Genomic DNA, 11,711 nt, shown 5'->3' on the forward strand with positions numbered 1-11,711 from the left:
TACTGAGCATGACGTCACATGGTATGGAATATCCCTGTGGTCAGTTTGGGTCAGCTGTCCTGGCTGTGCCCCCTCCCAGCTTCTTGTGCACCTCCAGCCTTCTCAGTCGGTAGAGCATGGGAAGCTGAAAAGTCCTTGACTAGTGTAAGCATTACCTAGCAACAACTAAACCATCAGTGTGTTATCAACATTATTCTTATACTAAATCCAAAACAAAATACTAAACCAGCTACTATGAAGAAAATTAACTCTATCCCTGCTGAAACCAGGACACATATTTATTATTTTAAGTATTTTTAATCTATACAAATTAGTTTCTGAACTCCTTAGAGGAAGGCCATATCTCACTTTATGTTCAGGAATTATCTTGTGTTCTGAGATAGTATATGCACTACTAAAACTAATATGTAAGGACATCAATAGTAAATAAAACACATTCAAGATGAGATTTCATTTCTCCAGGCACAAAGTGGGATTTTGTATCCTTTCATCCATTAATTTAAATTCTGCTCATGCAGTGTCCAATAATTTGTTTCTTGTTTTGAGACATGGGAATGTAATTTACCATTATAGTTGAACTTCAAAACTACATTCTGGTAAGAGATGGGCATTCACATGTAGGGTGATGCCTCTGAATCCACAGACTCAGAAAGTTCAGAATGTGTTCATCAAAGCTATCTTTGCAGTCTGAAGGGATAGAAACTCTTTTCTTAAAGAAAATCAGAGACAGTGAAATCTGTATGAATATCCTCATCTTGTCTTTCTTGCAACACAGAGGATCACTGTCATTGCCCATGGCTGATGAAATATAGACTTTAGTTAGAGAAGAGGATTTTGTCCTTGACCCACGTAATCTTTGAAGATACATAGGTCAATACGTTTTTCTGGAAAGGAAATGTGTATCTGGTAGCTGTAGAAATTATCTTGTAAAGGTAGAGTCTTCTTTCTTTGATTACCAAGCTGGTGGGTTGGTACAAAATTTCTTTTATATGCTGAATAACTGTAGAATATTGGGCTAGGCTTTGAGAAACACACATACACTATTTGGCAGAGTGGGCTATGGACAATATTGAAAACAGTAATTCATTACAGCCATCATGGGCAAGATGGTAACTATAGTAACATCACATATAAGCAGCATAGTATCACGTATGGTGTTCTATCTCTGTTTCTGTTTCTCAGTAGATTATTCTCAATACGTAGGAGGAAGTTCAAAGTAAAGGGCTAATCCTGGAAGGTTGAGGGCATCCTCAAAGAAAATGAAAGTACCAACCATCTCTAGAGGAAACACACAACATTACCCTGAATCGTGTCTTCAGCCTATGGTATTCTAAACTCTCTGAAGGAGGACTAATTCTCTATAACCATTGACATATAAACTATTGCTGTAAACCAAGCTAAGGCAAGCCTCATTTCCAATTCTTCCATGTGTATTCAGAACTTTGTCTTTTAAAATTGGAATTAATTAAAACTGGCAAAATGATCAGTGACTAAGTAGCTGCAAAAATCTCATTATTAAAAATGACCAATTTTGAATTTAATGAGTGTAAAATGGTTTGAGAAGTCTTAACTATAATTTTGCTTTTACACTTGCATATTCAGAACTCCAGTGTTCAGGCTCAGACTGCCTTCTTTCATGTGCAGTCTAGTGCTGCTGTAAAGCTACGGTAAGTATCAATGGCAACAGAGCTCCACCCAACAGACATGCACCTTCTTCCTGTAAACACCTCATTCACTCTTTGAACAATGTTCCTCTTCTGCATTTTATCTGCAACAGTATCGCTTATTTATTCAGGATCTATTATTTACTTCTACACAAACAATAAAGAATGTTACAACCGTCTTGCTAGGGAATACTGAAAAAAGAAGCTCCAGGTCCTCAAATGGAAGATGTCAAAATAGTGGTAGGTCAATGATTCTCTTCATTCCGGTATGCAACCTCTACTCCCTGCGCTGGAGTCTGTAAAAGGGGAAGAACAAACAAGGAAAAGAATAAAAACAAAGCCAAACCTGAAAAAGGTTTTAACTGTCATTTAATTTGCAAACTTGAAAAAGATCTTTGTCTGCTTAGGTATAAGCATCAAGAAAGAAGAAAGGTCTGTGGAAACAAACAACTTTTGGGTTAGATCCAATGAGAATAAAGACTGCGAGAGATACAAACTCTTCCTGGGAATAGTAAAAGAAATTGTAGTGAGGAAATGAGGAGCAGCTATACTGCAAACTGCAATAAAGTGAGGAGCTACTATGCTACAGTAGACCCTGGAAACTGTAGAAATGTGGAGCTGTGTATGGTCAATTTTATCCTGCTTCTTCCATATCTTTATATAAGACTATAGTATACTGTGCATCTTAGCGTTACCTGATGTGTCTACTGGGGATATTAGCTATCATTGTTTCCTTATTATAATAGTGCAGACCCAAATGTAAGGAAGAGGTTTAAAATGGTGGGTTTTATATTCTCCCTCACCTTCCTCTAGCTTATGAATTTAGAAGGTGAGATTTCTAAACCCTTAAATGATATTCTGCTATATATGCATTATGGCTGGACATCTGAACTGTAGGTGTCCCAAAAATACTCATACAGGCAGCATGAGGAGAAAAAGTCTTCCATGAAACACTGAGGTGTTAAGGAACTCATTATTTTATCAAATTTCTGGGCTTTAATATCAACTTTATATAATGTTTTATTGGATTTACATTTCTATTTTTTTTCCTAATTTTTTATCTGTCTATGCATTATGGCTGGACATCTGAACTGTAGGTGTCCCAAAAATACTCATACAGGCAGCATGAGGAGAAAAAGTCTTCCATGAAACACTGAGGTGTTAAGGAACTCATTATTTTATCAAATTTCTGGGCTTTAATATCAACTTTATATAATGTTTTATTGGATTTACATTTCTATTTTTTTTCCTAATTTTTTATCTGTCTTGTGCTATCAGTGAACTAGGATGACACGGTTACTAAATTTCCCCAGTGAAATCCAAGCTTTTGAATGAATTTACCTGCAACCTTCAACATGGGAATAAGATCCACTTCTTTAATAAGGAAGATAATTAACAATTTCAATGACTTAAATAAGGAGACAGTTACATCATCTTTCTTGCTTGTCAGCAACCTTCTAAAACCTTGTCTAGTTCATTCCCAAAAAACTATGTTCATTACAAGAAGTTTTGTCCATCCGAAGACCTTTCGGAAGGAGGAAGTCATTAGAACATATCAATATTCAGATCTGGCATAAAAATGTAAATGGCTACTAGTGATTGTTGTACTTTTCAGTTGCTAATAACTATTCTTAATGCCTTGAAGGAAACTATCAAATGGACCAAGCTGCTGGTTTTATCAGCAGGAGGCAGTGCAATATATGCTAGCAATAGATTTTGCAATAGATTAGCAAAACTGAAGGGTTATGAATACATATTCACATGCGCCAAAACTCAGCCATACTAGAAACATATATGCATTATTTTTTTCATCTAATTTTAAAAACCTTTTAAGCTACAATAATTCATTTAGAGACCAGAGCTATTATCCCTAGGGAATGCATGTGTTTCATGCTACCTGCTTTTGACCTTTTTTTAATTTTGGCACATAGTATCTGCTAATTGTCTAGCTTCCTTTGAGAAAGAGAGAAAGAAGATTTTCCAGGAGCTTCATTCCATCCTAAGACAGATGTTACCAAGAAAGGGACATAACTATGGTAGACAATTAATAATATAAGCTTGATAATCTCATTAAGCAGCCTAGAGAAACACACTTCCAACTTCATTCAGAAAATAAGAAATTACTACAAAAAAGTCAAATGATAACATATATTGATTTTGTACTAGCCTAACTACATCAGTTAGGTTTAAAGATACCAGACTTTATGGAGATATCAAAGTAAATGGAGAACATTTAGGAATTTGAATGAAGTTATATGGTGAAGAAAATGTACAGAGATATACTTTTCTAGTTCTTTGTTTTAATCCTTACTCCTTAACAGCTGTTGCTTTAACTGTGGACTTGGTTTTTTTTTTCTTTCTTTTTCTTTTTTTTTTTTAAACTCCCTTCCACACTTACTCTGCTAATTCTGCTCTTACTAAAGTTGATTAGAAGAACTATTTAGACTGGTAACAGCTGAGTTAGGCCAGTTGTGAATATGTAATAAATGACATGCAAACATGAGATTATGTTTAAGTAAAATACTTTGTAGTTTCCAGCTTCTGTTGCCACAATTGCCCTGGTTATTGTTACTCATCATATCCTTTTCTAATTATGAGATTTGAATTACACCATCAAAGGGTTCCTAGTAAGCATATTCTAATCTGACACTAGATTCATGCAAAAAGAGTTGAGAACTCTATTCTTAGGCTTTAAGCAGGTTAAAGCATAGAATACCTTATGAATGCTTAAAAAACCCATGATGTTAGGAAACAACCTGAAACAGCATGTTATTATTTTGTTCAGAGAGTTACATGCTCTTGTCTGAGAGTAATCATGGGGATATGGGAGTAGGAAGGAACTGTTATTTGTCAAAAATGATACAGGAAATTAAGGTCCTTAGAGGCTATTTGTGAAGTTGCTGGTGTGAAAAAAGATGTTCAGACTGGAAAATTAGCAAGACCCTACTTAGCAAAATAACCTCCCAATATTTATCTAGAAATATATTGTAACTAAATCAGCACATAGCAACTTTCTTATTAATTATATATTAAATCCTTATTTGGCCACTTAATTTAATATCCAGCTAAAATATTCTTGGTAAGTCCCTCTTTGAGGGGAGGAAGATAAGAGGAAACTATAACTAAAACTTGGGAGCAAATGTTTTAAAAGAACATGAATTTTAAAATTAATTAAATTAGGCTATCTTTCAGAGATGCACACCCTGAATATATTTGTACACAGAGGACAAGGACTTCTGTTGTGACTAAGATGAGTAGCTACTGCTGGTTTAAGCAGCATCTGGAATATTGTCTGGAACTGTTTATTTAGGTCATTCTGACTTGATAAGAAATTGCTATTTCTGTATTCTTATTTTCATGAACAGCATGCTGAAACACAACTTGCCTTCTCTACTTCAGTATCAACAGCTGGAAGAGCTGTTTCATGCACTGAAACTTAGAATTATTAAGCAACTTGTATTTGCTAAATTGAGACATCCCTGTATACTCACATCATTCATCAACTCAGTCTTCCCTCTACCAGAATAACTATATGACAAATGACTAACTTCTCCTCTCTTTGAAAATGTTTTCAAGCTAATTAAAAAAAAAAAAAATCTATTGAATTCTCTGAAGAAATTTCAAGAACATAGATATCTGACATTTTTCTGAAATTTTTTATCTCATATAGTCACTTGTGTTAATGCAATTCACTTAAAAAAGAGAAAAATATGTTTAAAGTGTGCAGACCAGCTGTCTGCTTTAGTCAATATAATCAGAGGTCAACAGGGAACAATTCATCTCACCCTATGTAGACATGTAGAGGAGCTGCTGTTCTAAACGCTGTAAAGTGTTGTTGGCACCTACATGGAATCTGGAGATTTGACAAGACAAGTGTGCCATCTTATATTGGCAGCTAGAAACAACTGAATCCCATGCTTATATTTAGTCACTTTAAATCACCCCATGAGCTCCACTAGGTGTAGAACTGGATAACTGATTCAGCTCTGCAATAACTGATAATCTAGCTATATAACTGGGTAACTGGTTATAGGAACCTTGGCAGCTTGCGTTCATGTTGAGAGCAGGCACATTGTAAACAACCATGTGGGATCCAGCTCACAGATTAAGATACCTACATTTTAATACCTACCTGTGGACCTTCACTATATGTCTAGGCGGCCAGGTGCTACTCACTGTTGTGGCTATCTCTAGCGAGGCAGACATTGACACAGAGACTGTCTTCTTTTGAATAAACTTAAAATAGTAACCATGTTCTCCATATCCTACATCTAACTCATTGCCAGCTGAATTTGAAATTACACGAAAAGTCACAAAATTCTAAGACCAAGTTAATAACATTTATCATTATGCATAGTCATTTTGTAGGGATTTCTAGATCTTTCTGTTCAGACCAGAACTTTCTAAAATAGCACAAGGGTATCTTCAGAATTTCTTCAGACCAAAATACTATAGCTGCTTTGTTTGAGAGCAGGATGCTAACATCTCTCAGTAATTGTTATATTGAACTTTAGGTAGATAAAAGAACCACTGCTTTCACTTATTCTTCTGCATTTTAATAGATGTGCTGTGTTCTTTCAGAAGCACAGACATCAGCCACCCATCTTTTCTACAAATGTGTAATGGAGAAAGAGGGAACAAGAGGAAAGCTGGTGCACTTCTACCTGATTATCTTTGTGTTTACCTCAAAGGATATATAAAATATGTCCTACAACATAGTGCCTGGGCCTAACTTCTTAGGACAGAGTTATCCCTCGACATTATGCCGCCTAGTATAAATACCAAAAAAAAAAGGAGTTTCTTAGCAGTTCAAATAGCATACCAAAGAATCCTCATGGATCCCCAGGGTAATTTACTTTTTTATCTACTGAAAGTGCACTGGCCATTCTTTTTTTAGTGTTGAAGAATCAGAACAAACATATGAGAAATCTAAAATGAGATTTTTCTGAAAAAGTTTTCTAGCTGATATATGGTCTCAATTTATTTTTAAGAATTGTTTTCAGCTGTGATATCCATGCTACATATAAAGTGGTAATTAAAAGAAATTTATGTTGGATCTCACTAGGCAGAACTTACTAAAGAACAAGAAAATTATGCTTCACTCCTTCCCCCAAGGATTAAAATTGCCTCAATGTTATAAGTTGTTTATGATGTAATCAAGACAGAATCTGAGCTAAATGAGCCTAGACAGAGTTTTTGAAACATGAAAAAAACCTGTTCCTAGATTTATATTGAAGAAATGAAATGTTAGGAAATCCTGAAAGAAAAGTAACATGGGAAATAAAGTAAGAAAAATATCAGGTGAACATGGTACAAGCATACAACTCTATTTACCTAGGTACTGAGTGTCTCAGTGCACAAGCTGTACATTCAGGAAATTAAAATATGAAGTCAGAATCTTTATGAATACTTGCAGCAAGCCCAAGTCTTCAGTTTTCCTTTGTCACTGAAAACTGCATTTTTTCCCATTTCTTTTCTAACTTGTTTTAAAGAATGAATGCATCTTTGACAATTACGAAGATTTTCTTTAGTGATTGCTTATAGAACAAAATTTTAGAGTTTTGTGGAATTAATTGTCATGAATACATTTCTAAGGTTTTTGTCTGGGATCATTTGCAAATGGTTCTGGATGACTGAGATCGAATATTTTAGGGATTTAAAAATAAATTGTAGTGAAAAATAACCAGTTTAATGATATCATCATTTAGTGCATCAGTATATAGACATCTTATCCTTGAACTATGTATTAAAAATGATAATTTAAAAATATTGTAGTGAAAAATAACCAGTTTAATGATATCATCATTTAGTGCATCAGTATATAGACACATTATCCTTGAACTATGTATTAAAAATGATAAGTCCAAACTCTTATATCTAGGAAAAAATTGAAAATAAACAAGAAAATATTATAAAGTCTAATAAAGGTGTGGAAAAAAAAATGTGTAACAACATGCTTGAATGCTTGATTCTAATGCAAGATTTATTGAATATGAACCAAAAATCTAAGTTGAACATTTCAAAGTAACTTACCTGAATTTAACATAAATTGATTTTAAATTTATAGAACTGAGACATGAATTGCACGTATTAGAAAAGTAATTAAGGAAGATCATTGTTTAAAATTAAAAAATACATTTTAGAATAAAATATTAAAACATCAAATAATTATTAAAGTGTTTAAAAAATTCTGTTACTAGCTCAACTTTTAAGAAAATTTAAGGTGTCAGATAATCCAGAAATAAAGATATGATGTGAGTGAAAGAAATTCTTAGCAATATTTCTACTTATACTGAAATATAAGAATGAGGAAGAGAAAGGTTTTTTTTTTTATAATTCTCTGTCAGAAAGAATCAGGATCTCCTAGAGTGTGTGTGGGGGTTTGTTCTGTTTCATTTTGTTGTGCTTTTGTTTGTTATTAGTGTTTTTTTCTCCAGAAAATAGACCTAAAGACAGGCCATTTATTTTTCTACCTATTTTGTATCTAGTGTCATTTCAGCACGGTGTGTTCATTTTATCTGATGCTGAACTGCTCTGTCATGTTTCAGTCATTCAAGATTGGAAATAATCAGGAAGTAGGCCAAAGAAATGTTTTTGTTACAATGATTTGTCTCGGTAAATGACTTCGAGAAATATCACTTGCAATAATAATGGAATAAGTCAAAGGGAAGAGCAAAGCAGGGTAGTGCAGGAGAATATATACTGACTTGGTGAAAAGGGAAAATCCAAACCCCACTATATGGCACAGTGCCATATACCACTGTCTGTGGTGGTGTCTGTTGTTCCTTTCTAATACAGAATGTCCACTGATATTTGGACCTCAAAGGATAAATAGTTAAAAATATCTTTTCTTAGGACAAGCTCACAAGCAAATTCTCCAGTGATAATGAAAAGTATCTCCTGATTTCCCACAGGCAACAGTGCCTTGCTTTTCAGAGTATTTGAAAGGAAAAGACACAGAGAAGAATGAGGACTGTAAGTGCCTGTGCTATGCAAATGAATAGTTTAAGGAAATCATACACTATTTCTGGAAATTACACGGAGAAAAAAATGCATATTTATTTCCTAGTTTATAACACAAAATGTTTTCCACAAAACAATTAAATTGTAGTCAATTCCCAAATCATAGCAAATTTCTGAGAAGAACAGATAGTCTTAAAAAAAGCCCCCAAAAACCTCACCAAAAAGTTCTATGCATCTTTCTGTGTATATATAAGCACACACATACAGACTTATTTTAAAGGTAACAGAAAGAAGCCAACATGGAGCATAGTCTCATTCTTTGACATAAAATCCATGTATTGTGTCCTCATTTCATATTTTCCAAAGTGTAAACCATTCTTTAGAAGTTCTGCCATGCACCTTGGAGAAGTTCTGCTGATGCAACTCTCCCATGAATAATGAATCTGATGAAGAGCCTTTACATTAACATTGAAAGCAGAGCTACAGTTGGCTGGCATTCACCAGCCCTGTTCACTTTCAATGGCAAACTAAAATTGTCTGTTACATGAATAATGCTAAATAAGCCTGAGAGCTCAGCCAGCTCAGCCAGTGAACTTTCTCACATATATGAAATGCTTTTTTATTTCCATAAATTAAAATCATATATGTTTATGAAAATCTGTTTTTTCTAACTTAAGTATAAATCAGTGTTAGCTATATTGAAACCATTTGCACCACAGTAGAGTCTGGAAGTTTTGAAGTGACCTCTCTAATCTTAGGAAAGTTACTGGATGTTTGGTGCAGGCCATCTGACAGCAAGGTATCGCATTATTTTTATCTAGCATTTCCTGACTTCAAATCAGATCTTACTCAAACATTGTAATTATTTAAGGTATTCACTATTTTTCTTCTGACAAAAAAAAAGAAAAATAAAAAAAGCCCATAGCTCTGTTTAAGCCCTTCCCAATTAGAATCATACGATCATACAACAAGGGAACTCTGGAAGGCATTTAGTCCGACCTTCTGCGCAAACCTTAAAATATTAGAAGAACTTGCTCAGTGCCCTGTCTGGTTAAGCACTGAATTTCTCCAAGGAGAGACATTCCACAGCCTCTCTGAGCAGCCTGTTCCAATTGTTAATCACTCTCACATAATCCATTTTTTCCTCACATCCAGTCAGAATTTCCCTTCATGTGACCTGTGGCTATTGCCCATCAACCTTTTGGCACCCGGGGCCACCTGGAGCTCGGCATCTGAATCTGTCTTATTTGCAGCCCCCTGTTAAATAGTTGTAGAAAGCAATCTCCCTTTAGCCTTCCCTTTTCAAAACAGAGCAAGCCCAGTTCCCTGGCCCTCTCTTTCATCATATAGAGCAAGAACTTTAACCCTGTAAGCATCTTGATAGCCCTCCATCGGACTTACTCCAGTTTGTCAACTAGTATTGGGAGAGCAAAGCTGTAGACAATTTTTGATATGTGGCCTCACCAATGCTGAATAATCACTTCCCTCAATATGCCAGCTACACTTTTGCTAATTAATACAGCCCACTGTGTAGTTTGCTTTCACCACATCGGCATACTGCTGATTCACATTCACCAGGACCCCAGGTCCCTTTCTGAAGAGCAGTTTCACTGTCATACCCCAGCCTGTACTGTTCCAAGAATTCCATCCCAGGTGCAGGACTTCTTATCAGGCCTTTTCCAGTTTGTTTGTTCTCTTCTACAACATTCAATAGCCATCTCCAGCTTAGAGACTGGTACCAGTTCTCTCAAGCCAGCTAACTTTCTTGGATTCTGAGTGGAGACCCTCAAATATTCTAACTGTAACCTGTTTTTCCTGGTGACCTTATTTCAGCAGCATCTTCTACTGGTGGCAGATCTTTGCTTTGCATGTTTTTTTGCCCTACTGCCAGTCCTGAGTATTTGTGTAAAGCTATTATAAGGATCACTTCAATATTCCTTTGACAAGAAGTAGTCTCTAAGTTTTCTTAATTTGCTACTGTGTTTGTTATCTGATGTCATTTTCCAAACTTGGACACTGATGTCTATAATATGAAGATGCAGACCAATGGTCATTAGAAAAAACAGGCCTTAGACTGGAAAGAAATTCTCATTCCATTCTCTCTTCCCCAAGCATCAAACTGCCAGATCATTTGAGAACTATTCAGACAAAAATGTTAAAATGGAGTTCATACAGGAACTTGCAGCTCCTCATTCAGCCTCTTCTTTACTCCAGTTATGAATCTTTTCAATTATTTTCTTGTTTGTCACCTATTTTTTTTATATGAAAGAGGCTCTCCCATCTAACTAAACTGAGAACCTGCATGGTGTCTTTTCGCCTTCCATCCATCACCCAGAAATTTTGGGTTCTGGATTTTTTGCTTCTATGTTTCCTTTCAGTTGCGTATTCCTAATTACTTGGTGAGTTTTACAAAGTGTGATGGAAAGCATATTTTCTTTACCAGATGCCTGAACGGTTGTCTTAGCTCAGGAATCCATAGTGAGGAGGCTTGACACTGTCTCATGTGGCTGATAATTTCTTTTATGTGATTTCTCCTACGTAACTGTCTTAGAGGCATGAAGCAGATTAGAATTTCAAAGACTATTAGAAGGACTATTAGAACAGGGGAAAGGAATTTATAGTCAAGAGAATGCTTTTTCACTCTTTTTTATCCTATTTCATTAATCAGGTAGAAAGAAAAAAAATAACAAAGAACGTTTGGTAGTAGGGATTGTGCTTTTAGAACATAAAAAATGGAGTTTGTACCTGTAATCTGAGTGCACTACTGCCATGAATGTTCTTGAAAGCAGGAGTTTCATGGGGCGTTAAATCTGGAATAGCTTTATAAGCCAGTCTGACTACTTCCACCAAGTTCAATACCTTCTACTTCATGTTTAAGATTTACATATACACCCACTTTGTTTTAAATGCACTTTATTTTAAATTTAAATGTTTTAATTCATTTGGAAAATCAAAGTATCAGTTAACTGTGTCCTTTGGTATTGTCCTAGTTTCAGCAGGGATAGAGTTAATTTCCTTCCTAGTAGCTGGTACAGTGCTGTGTTTTGGATTTAGGACAAGAACAATGTTGATAACACACCGATG

This window comes from Aptenodytes forsteri, unplaced genomic scaffold (genome assembly GCF_000699145.1).
Source record: "Aptenodytes forsteri isolate BGI_AS27 unplaced genomic scaffold, ASM69914v1 Scaffold144, whole genome shotgun sequence".
Classification (NCBI taxonomy): Eukaryota; Metazoa; Chordata; class Aves; order Sphenisciformes; family Spheniscidae; genus Aptenodytes; species Aptenodytes forsteri.